Source organism: Camelus ferus, chromosome 13 (assembly GCF_009834535.1).
Source record: "Camelus ferus isolate YT-003-E chromosome 13, BCGSAC_Cfer_1.0, whole genome shotgun sequence".
Taxonomy (NCBI): Eukaryota; Metazoa; Chordata; class Mammalia; order Artiodactyla; family Camelidae; genus Camelus; species Camelus ferus.
This window is the reverse complement of record NC_045708.1, coordinates 3,283,752-3,300,309: the sequence shown is the minus strand read 5'-3', so window position 1 is coordinate 3,300,309 and position 16,558 is coordinate 3,283,752. Positions and strand designations below refer to the sequence as shown.

At 52.5% G+C, this 16,558-nt stretch overlaps 1 long non-coding RNA gene across 5 annotated transcripts; it reads left to right on the top strand.

Annotated features, from left to right (window-relative positions):
* Positions 1–8,177: 8,177 nt before the first annotated feature.
* On the top strand, positions 8,178–16,101 carry LOC116668233. Of its 5 annotated transcripts, none has more exons than XR_004325307.1 (4): positions 8,178–8,555; positions 11,648–11,800; positions 14,465–14,628; positions 14,735–16,101. It is a non-coding gene; the product is annotated as an uncharacterized LOC116668233 (long non-coding RNA). The 5 variants fall into 5 exon arrangements; XR_004325305.1 differs by lacking the exon at positions 8,178–8,555 and having other exon boundaries at positions 10,733–11,800; positions 14,735–14,835; positions 15,204–16,101; XR_004325306.1 differs by lacking the exon at positions 8,178–8,555 and having other exon boundaries at positions 10,733–11,800; positions 14,735–15,365; positions 15,747–16,101.
* Positions 16,102–16,558: the final 457 nt, after the last annotated feature.

The window sequence follows — 16,558 nt, the reverse complement described above, 5'->3', positions numbered from 1 at the left end:
TTTCTGTCGTGGTTTTAGGAGACAGTTGCTGGGAATTTTGTTTCTGCTACTGAATGTCACCAGAGGCCCCCAGAAGGTTACCTTTTTTCCTTTGGAGTAAGGAGCCCCACATCCAGCTTCCTGTGCCGTCCAGAGCCACCCTATCATCCACCCAGGTGGTCCCTGGCCTGCCCTGCACTGGGGGAGGGGGGAGGGCGTGAGGGCGGGGGACGTGGATCAGGGATGTCACTGCTGTGGGCTCGTGGCCGGAGCTCTGGGACCTGCTGCCTAGGACAAGCTCATTTCAGGCACCTGTGAAAGGAGTCAACAGTGCAAACCTAAGGATCTCTGCGGGGCTCAGAGGTGCGAAGTGTTCACACAGCGCCCGGCGCACAGCACAGCTGTGACACGTGGCAGCTGCCAGGTTTTATTTATTTATTTCTTCATTTATTTATAAAAAACTGAAGTATAGTTGAGCTACAGTGTTTCAGGTGTACAGCAAAGTGATTAGGTTATACATACATATATATGTATATATGTGTATATACTTATGTATTCTTTTTCAGATTCTTTTTTGTTATAGGTTATTATAAGGTATTGAATATGGTTTCCTCTGCTGTACCTTGTTGTTTATCTATTTTATATATACTAGTGTGTATCTGTTAAGCCTAAATTCCTAATTTATCCGTCTCCTCCACTTTTCCCCTTTGGTAACCATACGTTTGTTTCTGATGTCTGTGCATCTATTTCTGTTTTGCAAATAAGTTCATTTGCATCATTTTTTGGATTCCACATATAAGTGATGTAATATTTGTCTTTCTCTGTCTGATTTACTTCACTTAGTATGAGTCTTTCCAGGTCCATCTACGTTGCTGCAAATGGTATTTCATTCTTTTTTATGGCTGAGTAGTATTCCATTGTATAAATACACCACAGCTTCTTTATCCAGTCATCTGTCATGGACATTTAGGTCGCTTCCATATCTTGGTTATTGTAAACAGTGCTGCTGTGAACACTGGGATGCATGTATCTATTTGAATTAGAGTTTCCTCCAGACATGTGCCCAGGAGTGGGATTGCTGGATCACATGGTAAGTCTATTCTTAGTTTTTGAAGGAACCTCCATACTGTTTTCCATAGTGGCTGCACCAAACTACATTCCCACCAACAGCCTAGGAGGGCTCCCTTTTCTCCACACCCTCTCCAGCATTTGTCATTTGTAGACTTTTTGATGATGGCCTTTCTGACTGGTGTGAGCTGATACCTCGATGTAGTTTTGATTTGCGTTTCACTAATAATTAGTGATGTTGAGCATCTTTTCACGTGCCTGTTGGCCATCTGGATGTCTTCTTTGGAGAAATGTCTGTTTAGGCCTTCAGCCCAGTTTTTGGCTGGATTGCTTCTTTTGCTGTTGCTTGTATGTTTTTATTTGTTTGATATTGCTTTTGATATTGATTACACAAGCTCTTTGTGTGTTTTGGAAATTATGCCCTTGTTGATCGCACCATTTGCAAATATTTTCTCCCATTCTGTAGGTTATCTTTTCATTTTGTTTATGGTTTCTCTTGCTGAGCAAAAGCTTTTAAGTTTAATTGGGTCCCATTTGTTTGTTTTTGCTTTTCTTTCTGTTAGTCTAGGAGACAGATCCAAAAAAACATTGCTGCAATTTGTGTCAAAGAGTTCCTGCCTATGTTTTCCTTTAGGAGTTTTACAGTATCCAGTCTTACATTTAGGTCTTTAATCCATTTTGAGTTTATTTTTGTATATGGTGTTAGAGAATATTCTAATTCCAGTCCTTTACATGGAGCTGTCCAGTTTTCCCAGCACCACTTATTGAAGAGACTGTCTTTTCCCTATTGTATATTCTTGCTTCCTTTGTATAGATTAATTGACCACAAGTACATGGGTTTATTTCTGGGCTTTCTATCTGTTTCATTGATCTATGTGTCTGTTTTATGCCAGTACCATACTGTTTTGATTACCGTATTTTAGAGTATAGTCTGAAGTCAGGAAGCATGATTCCTCCAGCTCCATTCTTCTTTCTTAAGATTGTTTTGGCTCTTTGGGGTCTTCTGTGCTTCCTTAAGTTAAAAAAAAATTTTATTCCAGTTCTGTGAAAAATGTCACTGGTGATGTGACAGAGGGTGCAGTGACTGTGCAGACTGCCTCGGGCAGTATGGCCACTTTAACAATACTGAGTCTTCTAATCCAAGTTGCACGGTCTGTCTTTCCATCTGTGTGTGTCATCTTCAATTTCTTTCATCAGTGTCTCATAGTTTTTGGAGTACAGGTCTTTCACCTCCTCAGGTAGGTTTATTAGCAGGTATTTTATTCTTTCTGTGCAACAGTAAATGGAATTGTTTCCTTAATGTCTCTTTCTGATATTTTGCTGTTAGTATGTAGAAACGCAACAGATTTCTTTGCATTAATTTTGTACCCTGCAACTTGACCAAGCTCACTGATGAGCTCTAGCAGTTTTCTGGTGGTGTCTTTAGGATTTTCTGTGTATAGTGCCATGTCATCTGCAAACAATGTCAGTTTTACTTCTTCGTTTCCAGTTTGGATTCCTTGTATTTCTTTTTCTTCTCTGATTGCCGTGCCTAGGACTTCTAAAACTATGTTGAATAAAAGTGGTGAGAGTGGGCATCCGTGTCTTGTTTCTGATTTTAGAGGGAATGCCTTTGGCTTTTCACCATGGAGTCTGATATTAGCTGTCGGTCTGTCCTGTGTGGTCCTCGTCATGTGGAGTTATGTTCCCTCGATGCCCGCTCTCTGAGCTGTGACTTATCTTTACATACAGCTTCACCACCAACTTGCTGATGGCTCCCGTCAGTTCACTTCACCATTTCCCTCGCCCAAAACATGCAGACACAAGTCATCGTTCTGAAAATAGCCATCACTTCTTGAAGACTTACCCCTTCCTTCCGGGTTCTGTGTTGGCATGTGGTCCTTGCTGAATCAGTGCCCCAGCTGGAGAGCTCCTGGAGGCAGGGCCCTGCACCACTGTTACCTGTCCCATGTCTACTCCAGTGCCTGGCACATGGTCGGAGCTTCATGACTATTCATGACATATTGAACTGAACTTACAACTTGTAGAAGAGTTAGAGCAAAGGGATGCACTGGGAGGCTCACGGTAGGTGGCATGATTTTGCATATAAGCCCTGTGATGTAACTGTCTGCCCTGTTTGCTGTTCTGTCCCCCAGAACCTAGAGCAATGCATGGCACATAATAGGTGCTCGACAAATATTTATGGAATAAATAAATAGAAAGGGCAAACGCTCCCCCTGCAAAGCACTTTGAAACACTGTAAATAAGAAGTGTCCCACTGGCCAGCTGTGCCCTTCAGCCACGCCAGGATTCTCAGTAGAGTGGTCAGACTTGCATTTAGAGGACTAGACTCCAGAATTTAAATTCAGATCGTAATGATGTTTGTTTAATTTTGGGTCTTGGTTTCACCTTGAGTAAAGTGAGGATGGTGATAATTATGGTCCCGTGGTCCTCTGTTGCTGGAAGATTAGAGGAAACCGTGATGCTCATGTAATAAATGCTCAGTGAATGTCAGCTGTTACTGATCAGGGGCTGGGCAGTGGGAGGACCTGCTCTGGACGTCCTTTGTGGACCTCATCCTTCTGCACAGGAAACCCTTCCCCTGATGCAGGATGGGCCTCAGGAGAAACCTGTGGGCTGTGTGTCCCATCATTCCTGGGCAGGCTGGTTCCAGCTCCCTACCCAGCTGAATTCAGCATCTGAAGGAGTCAGTGGTTTGTTCTGAATCCAGTGAGGAAGCTGGATCAGGCTGCGGCAGCGGAGTTCCCCCGCCCCCCTCCAGGTAATCCCAAGGAAACAAAATTAGTGTGTTAGCAGCATTTCATCTTGGAAGCCAGCAGCGGTAGGTAACAGCTTGCGATCTCTTTATGGAGCTGCAGTTCAATCACATAGTGCCTTTTACAGTTTGCCAGCTTTTATGGAGCACAGTAATCAGGGCCCACGTATGGCCTGTTGACACCCCGTTAACCCCTACGTGGAAAGGTTGGATTTAAAAGGATTGCTTGAGTCAAACCAAGTCTTCCCCCAGCCCAGGCTCCCTGGCTGTTTGTTTTTAGGGAAAAATCTCATTTCCTCGTCCTTTCTAGAGGTGCCGTGGGCCCCTGCCCTGCTGTCCGGCCACTGTGGTATCTCCTCAAGGTTCACTGATAGATGGCCTGGCAAAAATGCTGGGGACAGCTGAGACCTGAGGGTTCGAAAGGGCCCATTGATGCACTCGGGATGGGAACCTTCCCTTATGCCTCAGTTTCTCCACTTGCAGGAAGGGGGCGATGAGAGCAGCCCGGCTCTCGGCTGCTGTGAGTTCATACTTGGTGAGTGTTTGGTGCGTGGGTGTTATGAATCTCCTCCCAAACCCATTGGAAGGAGCCCTGCCCCCCACTGTGACGGCGTTTGGAGGTAGGGCCTCTGAGATTGGACTAGATTTAGACGAGGTCCTAGAGGTGGGACCCCGGGGTGCGACCTTCTGTCATCATCTCTGTCGCCGCTCTGGCCCCCTGTCCTCTGGCAGGCCTGGACCCCCAGGGATGAGGGTCCCTCACTGATGAAGGAAGAGGACAGCCCCACTGCATCCGAGACTTTGCACATGAATTAGGCATCGCGATGACCTGGGACTGTTTCACAGTGAGTGACGAGCGAAAAAACACGGACATGATTCTCCTTAACGCCCGCCAGCCGTTCGCTCGGCCGAGGAAGGGGGAGGGCAGAGCCGCAGGGACGGGAGCATCCGCCTCGTCCAGGACATGCCCAGTCTCCCTCCCGCGTTACAAGCCGGGTGTGGGGGAAGGGGGGTGTGAGCGCTGAGATGGCAGAGGAGGTGGGACCAGTGCCAGAAGAGCAGAGTATCCTGTGAGGAGCTTGGCGGTTTCCAAGGCATTTTCCAGACACCAAGAGACGGCAGAGTGTCTCTGAGCGGAACCAGTAAGAGGAGGACCTGGGGAGGGGTCTGTCTTGTAGAAGATTTTGTCTTTCAGCACTGGCCCGGGCACCCCTTCCCAGGAATGCTGTGTACTTTGCAAAGGGGCCTGAGTCCCAGCAGGACATGCTCAGAGCATCCCAGGACCCCACCCTCCTGCCGCCTGGTGTCTCTGCAGCATCGTTGTGTGCAGGGCACCGGGCGGGCCATTGTGAGGGCGGCAGGAGAAGGAGTGGCTGGCTTATGCCCAAGAGAGGTTTAAAGTTTCCCTGAGAAGCTGAGACCCGCGAGCCTGGGGACACGGTGGGACAATACAACAGTGTTCTCAAACAAGCCCCTGCATGCTGCCTCCTCTCCCCTGGCTCCATGCCACTGCCAGTGGGGCCAAGGGACCTGGCCCTCTGGACAACAGCCCCTCCCTCCTCTGTTCCCTCCCAACCTTCACGGTCTCTCCACTGCCTTCTTCCCTGGAGCCAAGATCTAGTCTCAGGCTGCTCCTTGCCCCTGCTCGCGTCTGTGACCACAGGAAGTCCGGGCCTCCCAGGTCACCCCTCCTCCCACACAGCCCTGTGTGCCGCCTCCTCCGATGCCGTCTCCCTCGCTTCGCCAGCGCCTGAATCCTCCCATAGCATCATTGCAGAGCCCACGGTCAAGGGGCTGTAAAATGCCTGTGTCCTCAGCACCCCTGGTGGTGGTAGTGCCTAATACTACTCACTGACTGGACCTCCCTCTCCCTCCCTCTCCCTCCCCACTGGGTCCCCTAAGGGGGCTCTTTCCTTGGCCACAGGACGCCTGGTTCTCCCTACCCACCCTGACCCTGCTTCCTCCCTCCTCCTAAGACTTCAGCCCTGACCCTCGCCCTGTACCTCCTGCTCCCATGTTGCCGGCCTCTCTAAGGAGGCGATGTCCTGGGACTCCCGCGGCTGGGCTGTCAGAAGCCCAGAAGCCTCCCCCTGGGTCTCCGGGGCACTCCGTCGTGGGCTGCCCCCTCACGGGACCCAGACGTCTCGCTGTGAGACGCCCAAGCCACTCGCAGAGACCCCGTGCAGGCAGGTCGGTGGCAGCCCAGCCGAGCCCCCGGCTGCCAGTCTCGTGAGCGCGCTGTCCGGGATGCCCAGCCGCCCAGCCTTCCGCTGACTTTGCTCCGGTCACCGTGCGGCTGAGGCGTGGAGCAGGCTCAGGCGGGAAGGCCGGCACCTGAGCACCCTCGCGCGAGAGCGGCCCGGCTGTGGAGACGGCTCTGCGTCTGGGGCGGCCTGCTCCCCTGCGACAGAGAACCGCCAGCAGCTACCCCCGTCGCTAAGCCCTAGACCTCATCTTGCCCGTAACTGGGACACATCGCACCATGTAAGGGCCAAGCGTTCTCACCGCCCAGCCAGCTGCAGACTCCTCTGTCCAGGTGGCCCGGGCTCCAGCCGTTTGCAGCTCGGCCAGCCTCCCCCCGCCCAGCACACTGATGCTTCTGGCCGGACGCTCACCCCCCCCCCCCCGCCCCACGGCTGCTCCTCCCCCTTACCCGGGGTCTTTCGTTACAAGCGTCTCTCTGCACGTGCCCTCAGAGCCTTTAACGCTCCTCATGTCAGGGCGCTAACCTGGCAACACCTGCCCAGTTCTGGTTAAGTCCGGCCCTCCCTCCCCGCAAGCCTTCGCCTGCAGAGCTGGCCACACAGGGGAGGGGCCCGGCAGCCCTGTGCTGGCTGGTCCTGTTCAAGGCTCTCGGCCACTAATGTCCAGCGGCCCCTTTCAGTCGCGCTGTCATCCCCTTCGCTGCTACTGCCTCCTGATGCCGCAGGCCCAGGGCTCGCTGCTTCGGGTTCTTTTCTATCTACCTGCGTTGTGATGTTCGGATCAGTGGTTCAAGATGGCATCCATGTGTGATGACAGCCTCCCAGGACTCTCTCTTGAACTTGGAGGTGGCCTCTGGACCACCTGCCCCGTGTGTCTACTTGGCGTCCACTGGGTGCCTCAAGGCAGTGCCTCTGCCAGAGACAACGGGTAGGAGTGAGCCCGCTGGGGTGGGATGCACTGTCTGCAGAAATGCAAAAATAATAATAATATGGAGAAAACCCGCCGGCTTTTTATTATTACCACGCAGCAGTGTATTGAACGCAGTCAGGGCCGGAGACCCCCATCCCCCGGCAGGCCCGGGCTCCCGCTGCACCTTCTCCAACATGATGTTTGCAAAGACAGTCTGTTGATGTTTTCCTTCACACCTGCTGTCCTCACAGCTTCCCGGTTGCTGCAGATGACAACTTGCTCCTTAGGTCTGCACCTGGGAGCCACCCCCTCCCTCTTTCTCATATACCCCATGGCTGAATTTCCCACGAATCTGGCCAGCACCACCTCCAAAAGGTAACACTGCCCCCTTGGTCCCACCACCTGCCCCTCTCACGAGAATTCTGCACCACCTCCCCCGGGCGCCCACCAAAGGCCTCAGAGCATCCTTTAAAAACCTGCATTGGATCAGGTCGTTCCCCGGAAGCTTCCTGTGATTTTCCAGCTCCTTACGGGCAAAAGTCACTGTCCTTTTAATGGCCTCACAGGCCAACTCGGTCCCCCACCTCCACCCTTTTACCCTGCCTTCTCCTCTGCACCCTTAGCTCCAGTCTCACCGGCTCCTGGTTGCCCTCTGGACACACAGGTGTGAGTCCACCCGGGCTCAGTGAGCTGGCTGTGCTGGGCCCGGAGTCCACAGCCCCGCCCCCAGGGGACTCTGACAGCTGGACAGTCAGAGGTGGGACAGGCCACCTGGGAGAAGCAGGGTCCAGGTATCACGTCCAGTTCCAAGGGGCTCTGTGCCCAGCCAGCCCGTGTGCCACGGTGGGGTGGGGTCTGCGTGCCATTCGTCACCGGCGGCCCGAGCCTGATGTAGCGCTGGCCGCGGACAAGGCGCTCCGACAGGGCGGCCCCCGGTTCTCCTTGTGTGGCTTAGTGCCAAGTCTCACCGGCGCAGCACCGCCCCACTGAGGGGTGGGACAGGCCAGTGAAGCCCGCGATGCAGAGACCCACTCATCTTCCCAGAGGAGTTAAAAGGGATTCTGCTCGAAGGTGAATCTCGACAGCCCTGGGGCTTCGCTTTCTTGGAGCCTTTCTCCTTGAGCTCCTGGGAGGCGGCCCTGCCCCCACCCGTGGTCCGGCTCTCAGGGGTCGGGCTGGCGGGGCTGGTCGTCCGTCCATCCAGCATGGTCCTCTGCTTTTACAGGTGGTAAACAGGCTCAGAGAAGTGACTGGCCCAGGAGACAAATCTAACCATCAGCCGTGACAAGACTGGAGCTGGTCTCCTGACTCCAAACCCGCGGCTGTGGGACTCTTGCCGGGGTTTGTTCCCCAGAAAAGCCCTGTCCACGAGCATCTCTCCTTTGATGACCCGTCACTGTGGGAGGACCTCCCAGTAAACCTTTGGGTCAGAACAAGGGCAGGCTTCTCTTCTCCCAGGCTGAGTAGGAACCCAGAAAATGGAAACAAAAGAGCCTTGGAGAGGAACCAGGGAAGGGTGGAGTGAGTTCTGGGCCCCTTGGGGCCAGGCTCCAGGGTCCAGTGGTGAGAGCCCCCCCGTGTCACCGCAGTGCCCAGCACAGAGCACGGGAGACTGCAGCACACGCCTGTTAGCGAGCCGGTGAGTTCTGGGACCCAGCCCCCAGCCCGTGCACAGCGTCACACACCTCTGCTGGACAGGTGGCCTTTGGCTGGGATTGTCACCAGCATGGCTCACTCATATGGGACACTGCCTACAGCCCAGGCCTTGTCCAGGGGCTTTAAACGTAGTGGCACAGCTGAGGCACTGAACATCACCTGGCCGGAGGCTCACAACTGGTCAGTCATGGGGCAGGGTGGCTCCCTAGGGACCAAGTGTAGGGCAAGGAGTTGGGGGTTGAAGGGCCAAAGATGACCTCAGACTCATGGGACAAGCCACTTGTACCAGATGGGATGCCTCCCTGCTTGTCAGCTGCTGGGGATGCCCAGTGTCCTCGGCCCCACCAGGTGCAGCCCGTCCAGGCCGGGGCATTTCTGCGTTTCTAGGCAGAATGGGGATGGCGTCACATTTCCCTCTCAGGCTGGCCGGATTTGGAGGGACCTGAGCTTTAAATCTTGTAGACAAGCACCAGAAGCCTGCCCTGGGAGCCCTCTTCCTACGGGGGTGCTGTGTGCAGACCGCAGCCCTGCAGGAGACGGGCCTGCCCCAAACCGGGGTGCCTGCTCGGGGTGCCTGCTCGGTGTGCCCACTGGCCTCCACTGAGGGCTTCTCTGTCTAGGGGACAAGTCTGAGCAGAAGCTGAAGGCCCGCGTGGCCCGTCACCACGTGGCACGTTTCTTAGAAACAGCACGGGCCAGGGCCAGGCTTCACACATCTCAGAAGAGCGGGGAGGTTTCTCCAAGTGCGGTCTCCTCATCTGTTGCGATGTCTCCCGGGGAACCTCAGCCTGTCCTTCCTTCCGTTCCTTGCCCCGCACGCTGTCTGAACCCCAGCTCTTCTCAGGAGGCAGTGCAGACCGCAGACTTCCCAGCGAGGCCAAGTGCAAAGGCATCCCCTCCCACCATGAGGACCCGGGGCTGAGTGTCTAGGAGGCAGCAGACGTGCCGGGTTGCAAGGAGCGTGGATTCCTCACATGTGTTAGAATCCTGCAGGCCTTGTGACACTCCCTGCAGAGACATGGCTTTGTTGGCCGACAAGCTCCGGGTCTGCGCAGAGGATCCCAGGCAGGGACAAGCCCTCATTAGCAGGGATCTGTGTCCTGCGGTATCTCAAGGGCCATCTTCCAGGCAGAGGGACATAGTGTTTACAATGCACATGCCACCTTTGGGGAGAAGAAATTTCATCATTACCATTTCAATTAAAATTGTTCTTTGAAGCGGCAGGTCCCAAGGCGCAGCTACTGAATTCCAGAGCACGGAGACTGTGTGTCCAAAGGACAGGTCCTGATGCAAGCTGCTCCCCTCGGGACGCTGTGTTTGGGGTTCTTGTCTGTCCCACGGCCTGGGAGGAATGAGAGGCCAACTGGAGGATGGGTTTCTCAGGAGCTGATGTCAGTTACCAGTAGCAAAGTGCTGAGACTCGGAACACAGGCCCAAAATGCTGTCACTCGTCACTTTCACAGTGTGTCCAGAGGATGGAGGAGGGGTGTCCAGGAAAGAGACGGCACCGGCCATCTGGGCGGGCTAGCCGGCCCGGCGGTCCTTGGCAATAACCTCCTTGTAATTGTCAAGCCCTCTGAGTTCATTACGGAGACTTGGGAAATGCAGAGGAATAAGAAGACAGCCACAAGTGGCCCTTGATCCCATCTCGAGGGGCAGCTGCTGTTTTTGTATCTTCTGGTTTCTACATTCTTCTAATATCCTACAAATATTAGCTCTAAATCTCACCAATTTGAAATGATATTGGACCCTTAGGTTTGGATCCTGGTTTTTATTTTAATCTAACACTGTTGATAAATATTTTCCCATTTCTTACAATATTCTTTGAGAATGAGATTTCAATGGCTGGAATTCCCTTCTGTGGGTGCGCCATAAATTGCATATCATTTTCACGACTGGAGCTCCCTGTGGGTGTCCTTGGGGGCCACCTTAATAGTAATAACCCACTTCTCATTCCTCAGGGGGCAGGTGCTGTGTGTTTATTTGGTGCCTGCTGTGTGCCAGGCTCTGAATGTGGAGCCTACAGTCTAGTTAGCTCTGTCCTGGATGGCTCCCCCTCCCCATAACAGGACCCTCCGCATTTTTGGAAGTTGGTCTCCAGGTAGCAGCTCACCTGTCCACCTGCCTTCCTGAGAAAGCCCAGTGTGTAATCTGTCAAGAGGCTGCCGGCTCCGGCTCCATGGCATCCACTGGGAGGCTCAGGTGCCCCCATGCCTGAATCTTCTAGAGTTTTTAAGAAAACAGGTTTTGGAGGAGGAAGTACATCTGGGGCTGGGCTCTGGGGTCAGACACCCCTGGGTTCAGCCCCAGCCCTACCTCTCGGTGGCTGTGTCCTTGGTGGTACAGCCAGCCCTTTAACCTCGGTTTTCCCATCTCTGAAGTGGGGCAACAACAGTGCCTACATCCCTTGGTCGTTCTGGGGTCCAGCTTCCTGGCACTGAGCCCAACCTTTGAGGGAAAGCTGGCCATGGAGACAAAGCATCCAGCTTCGGTCTGAGGTCCCAGCCCCTGGCACTGGGCAGTGTGATTAGGCCAGCTCCCTTGCATTGGCAGAGTCTCAGCTACTGAGTCCAGATTGTCCCAGAAGAGTTAATTCTCTCCCTCACTCAGGCCATCAGAGACCCAGCAGGGGAACCAGCTCAGGACACATGGTAACATGGAAATTAAAATAACAACTATCAGAGAACCCAGCCCACGATGGCTTCACAGCAGGGATTCATCTTCTTCCAAAGAGAAGTCTGGAGGCTGGCAATGGCTGCAGTCCGTTCTGGTGCCCAGTGCTTCTGCCAGTGGCCCAGGATCTGTCTGGCTTTCTTCTCGGCTTTCTTAGAATGCTGTTCTCCAAGCCCCTTGCCTCTCCCTCTACTTCCATGCTTGTTGCCACATGGTCCCAAAGTGGCTGCCACAGCTCCAGGCAATGCATTAATGTCCATGGCAGAAAAAATGGTAAAGGAATATCACCAGCAAATGCCCCTTTTATATCTGACCTTATAATGGGGAAGGAAACCCCAGCCACACCTCTAACCTCCAAGCTCACGACCATGCATTCACTCTTGGTTTCTCTGTTATAAACAGGTCACCTGTAGCTAAAGGGAGGCTGGGGAAGTGAGCGCCTGGCTTTGTCACCTTTGAAGTGGGAGGTGGGCCGGCAGGAGTGATTTGGGAGCAGCTGCTGGCTGGCTAGTGAAGCCCAGGTCCTCCTGTCTGTGTTCTGACTTCCACTGCTGGGTAAGTGGGCTGCTTCCAATTATTTTTAAAATTGTAAGTAACATTTTAATAACCTATTCTTATAATATTTTCGTAAGTTTACGAGAATTGCCTTCCAATAAATTCTTTTAAGGGGAATTAGGTCAATGGCACATGCTGCTTGAGGCCCCTAACCTACACGGATGGCACAGTCGGGCCTCATTTCGTTGACAGCAACCCCGTCGGTCCTCAGGCCCTCGCCCCAAGTCCTCCTGTGTCCCTCTCCTTCACACAAGGCACTCAGCCCATCAGCTTCCAGACTGTGTCCATCATCGGCCCTTCTCACCACTTCTGGGGGTGGCTCCCTCTGTGGCCGGAGCCTCCCCGGTCACCCTGCTTCTAAGGTCTGGTTTCAACACCTCAAATTTTATGATGTTGTTAACATTCCTCCAGTGGGGACCTGGGTCTCATTTCACACCACGTAAATCCCAAAGTCATAACAGGGGTTGACAAGGCCGGACAGGATCTGACCCGTTATCCCCCGACGTCATTCTTACCACCTCCCCTCATGCCTCTAGCCGCGGCCTCCTGGCAGCTCCTCAAACTCACCAGGCACGCCCGCCCCCGGACCCCCTCCCCACCTCCTCCCTCCTGCTGCTCCCTCTGCTGGAACGTTGACCTGGAATCTGCATGGCTCATTCGCATGACATTTTGCCCTAGTGTCACCATAACTGTCCTCCTTTAGAACGCACAGTCCCTGAGGGCGGGCGTCCCCCCCACCCTGGCCCCCACCAATACAGCCCACAGGCACTGGTGAGGGAGCTGCCACCCTCACCCCTGTCCCCGAGGGGTCGTTTGAATTTTTGTATCTCAATTTCTTCTTTATGAATGAAAGCTATGCCTTCATTTTTCTCTTTGCACCTCCTGAGCTGGTTAGTTTGAGTGTCTTTGTCAGACTGCAGGCTGCTCCGTGAGGTTTATTTTACGAGCTGTGCATTCGTGTCATTGTTGGGTTTTGGATTTTGTGTATTGGCTCTTCAGCAATACACAGAATTTCTCTGTGGAGGTGAGGTTTGGGTCTGCAGGTCTGTTCTGAATCAGAGGTCTTGTTTAATTTGGCTCGTGCTCTTCTGAGTCCCGTCTCCCCACCTACTGGATGCCTGGTTGACTCCAGGGGGCAGAGGTTCCATGTTCAGAACCAGCCCTGGGGACAGCGTCCAGGGCTCCCATCTCCTGGTGTTTGGGGAGATGTCGCAGACCCTTGGTTCCTGGTTGCAAGGCTATATGGTGGCTTCCGGCATCCTCTGAGTCCCTGCTTGTTAATGCCACTGGGGCAGAGCAGTGGCCTGGTTCCTGCATCCTGTGTTCTGCAGGGAGCTTTCAGTCCCAGACCTTGGCAGGGCTGAGACTTACCACCACAGGTGCCCAGAGCCCGCAGGCCTAGCGCTTGGCTTCACAATGTCTGCATTTCAAGTTCCTTTTCTGGTCTGTGGAGTTATTTATCCATTGCTTGATTGTTTGTTTGAGCCTGGCTACATCTTTCTGACTGTATTCTTACATTTTATCCATCACTGCTCTGTATTCGGAGCAGAGATTATTAAGGTGCGAGTTCAGTGCTTCATCTGTATCAGAAGCTGACAGTCCCAGCATCACTGGTCCAGCACCCCTCCCCTCCTCTCCTTTCGGGTTAGCCTCTCTAAGTGAGGACTCTGGCAGACAGGTGCTCACCTGCATCTTCTGGACCCTGCAAGGATGTAGCCTGGGGCACACTCATTCACCACTCACATTTGGGAAGCCCCGCCTGGCACAGCAGAGGGATGAGATCTTTGGGCAGAGATGGACCTGGATTCAGATCCTGACTCTCCACTTTCTAGCTGAGAGAGCTGGGAACACATCATTTCACCTCCTCCGACCCTCGGCTTAACCATCGTCTGTGGGGTGACAGCTCCAGGTTGTTATGCGGGTCAGACCTGGCAGCAGTCTTTGTGGGGTTCCTGGCTTGCTGTTGGGGCTCCAGCCGCCGGGCTGTGGCTCCCAGCAGCCTTGAATCTCACCAGTGTGGGCGTGGTGAGGGGCAGGAGAGGGACAGAAGGCTGAATTGAGTGGTGTCTTTCAATTAAAGGACGCATGTTAAAAGGGTTCTCAGTGGAGGAAATGAATCCATAATGAACAACCATTGGCATCATGCCCCGGGGATTAACATCAGCCTGGCAGGGGTGTGTGTGTGGGAGGTGAACACATGGAGAACAGCTCGCACAGCCGTCCTAAACAGAGAGGTTTAGGAAGCAAGCAATTAGCACCAACCAGCCTGCAGCCAAGCTTAGGAGGATGCAGAGAAACGGATCTGGGTAATTGATGCATCTCTGTGTCACAATCTGTCCTTATGAATATAAAATACCCACGAATGTGGATTGTCCTTGATAATTACTGGCAATGTCATCTTTTTAATGAAAATTAAGTGCTTGAGTAGCACTAAGCAGGAGCTTTGCTGGCACATTTCATTGCTGCACGGGGAGTTGATAACCTCGTTTAAAAGCAAGCAAAACCTGGGAGAATTGGCTACGCCTCCGTTGAAAACCAAGGAGGACCATTAACTTAAAGGAAGAAAATAGCTTCTGTGTGACTGTTGCCTGGTTGTTCTTCCCTCTGTTTTACCTGAAAGGGCCATGATGAATTAGTGATTACACAATCTGGTTTCTAATCCAGAAGTTCCACGGGACATGTTATCTGGAGCCGAGTTGCTCGCCAGCGTCTCCCTTGAAGGCTATTAGACCACATGCGCAAGAGGAAATGCAAAATACCGTGCTTTGAGATGTCTCCCCAGATTGGACGTGAGGTGGAGGGATGCAAATGAGAAACCCAGCATCAGGGTAGGTACCCGGAACAGGGGAGTAACTAGTCAAGAACATTAGCATGCTCTTTGCGCCCGAATGCTACTATTAACTGCAAATGATTCTTATCTGTTTATTAAAACAGGTTTTCTCGGGGCTCGACAAGAATAGAGCAATTAGTTACAAGGAAACTTCTGAAGGAGTCTTCAGTGGAAAGCCTTCGCTCTCCTAGAATATTTTCCTCCAGTAAGCCTGAATTAATGAGATTTTACTGTATTCAAATGTGGAGATTTAGTTCGGTTTGTTTTTCTGTGTTTCTTCCTTAAACCTCCTAAAATGAAGAGGCTTTGCAAAAAAAAATGAGCTCTTGAGAAATAAATGAGAGGAAATGTCATTCACCTGGTAAATATTCTGTGTGGAGAGGGTTCCGGAAAACCCATGCCACGTGACATGTGGGTGAAGCAGCATACTGTGTGCTGAGTTGTGCCCCCTCCTGTCCATACGCTGACATCCTCACTCCCAGGACCCCAGGATGTGACCATATTTGAAGATGGGGTTTTTGAAGAGGTAATTATGGTAAAATGAGGTCATATGGGTGCACCCTAATCCAATAGGACTGGTGACCTTGTAAGAAGAGGACAGAGACCCATACAGAGGGGCAGCCACGTGAGGACCCAGGGAAAAGGTGGGCTCTGCAAGACAAGGGGAGAGGCCTCAGGAGAAACTCACTCTCAGATACGTTGACCTTGGGTGTCCAGCCTTCAGAACCACAGGAGGTAAATCTCTGTTGTTTAATCTGTGGTGCTGGGTTCTGCAGCCTGAGCTGACTGGGGCAAGGAGGAAGACATCCCAGCAGCCAGGGCCCTCCTCCTGACCCCTTGTGGTTTCCTTGTATCCTGCTGTTCAAGTGCAGCAGGAGGTCCCAGGCCTCAGGCTGCTTAAAAGGCAAAAAGCATTTATCAACCTGACCTTAAACTGCACAAGTTTTTCTCTAGATCTCTTTTCCATGGAGCCCCTTCCGAAGCACACTTTGTTCTAGGAACAAGACTATTAAGAAAGTCCCAAAGCTGGAGATGAACTTCATACCCAGCAGGGGGAAGGGGACATTGCACCTGCAAAACCAAGAACAACTTTGCAACCATTTGTTACCCTTGTAGGCCCCCGACAGTGGGAACAAAGGAATGAGCCCTGGGCCGGAATGGTAAACAAGTTATAAAAAGCTGCAGACTCAGAGGTGAAAAGGCTGGTTAGCCAAGGACGGGTAAGATCCCCAGAGGGGGGCAACCTAAGACAGGCACAGCCTCCTGAGTCCAAGAAGAATGCTGTTAAGCAGCTGTTTCTCATACGTTCCGCCCCGATAAGGTGTAAGGCTCGCTGGTGCCGACACGAACACGATTTACCAAAACATAAAGGGTCTTCTGACCTTGAGCCAGATGCTGCCTGTTAACCATTTCCCTTGTCATTCTTCTTTGCTATATAAGACTGTGTAACTTAATAAAGCTTCAGCGTAGCCATCAGCTCTCTCTGCATATGGTGTGTATGTGTACATGATATCGCGACACCAACAACCCTGTATGTAATCTCTATGGAAACTAGCCCCGCCCCTTGAACTCTGGAACTTTCACTATAAAACCCCCTGCCTTCTCTCCCCAGCAGGCTCGCAGTCTTGAAGGCATTAGCCCACTGTGACCTTTGCCTGCAAAGAAATAAATCTGCCTTTTCTACTTTATCCAAAACTCTGTCCTCGAGTCTCAACTCAGTAAGCAGGGTATGGAGGCCAGGTTTTGGCAACATGCAGAGTGGGACTCTGTCCGACCGAGCCCAGAGGAAGACACTCCTGGGGTCTTAGTGTTTTCTCTGAAAATATGTTCTTGGGGGTTAATGTTGAATTTTCAAAATTAACTGAAGGAAAATGACATAAAGTGAACACTGGTTAATCCTGGGTGGTGGACACTGGTGCCTGGCATCT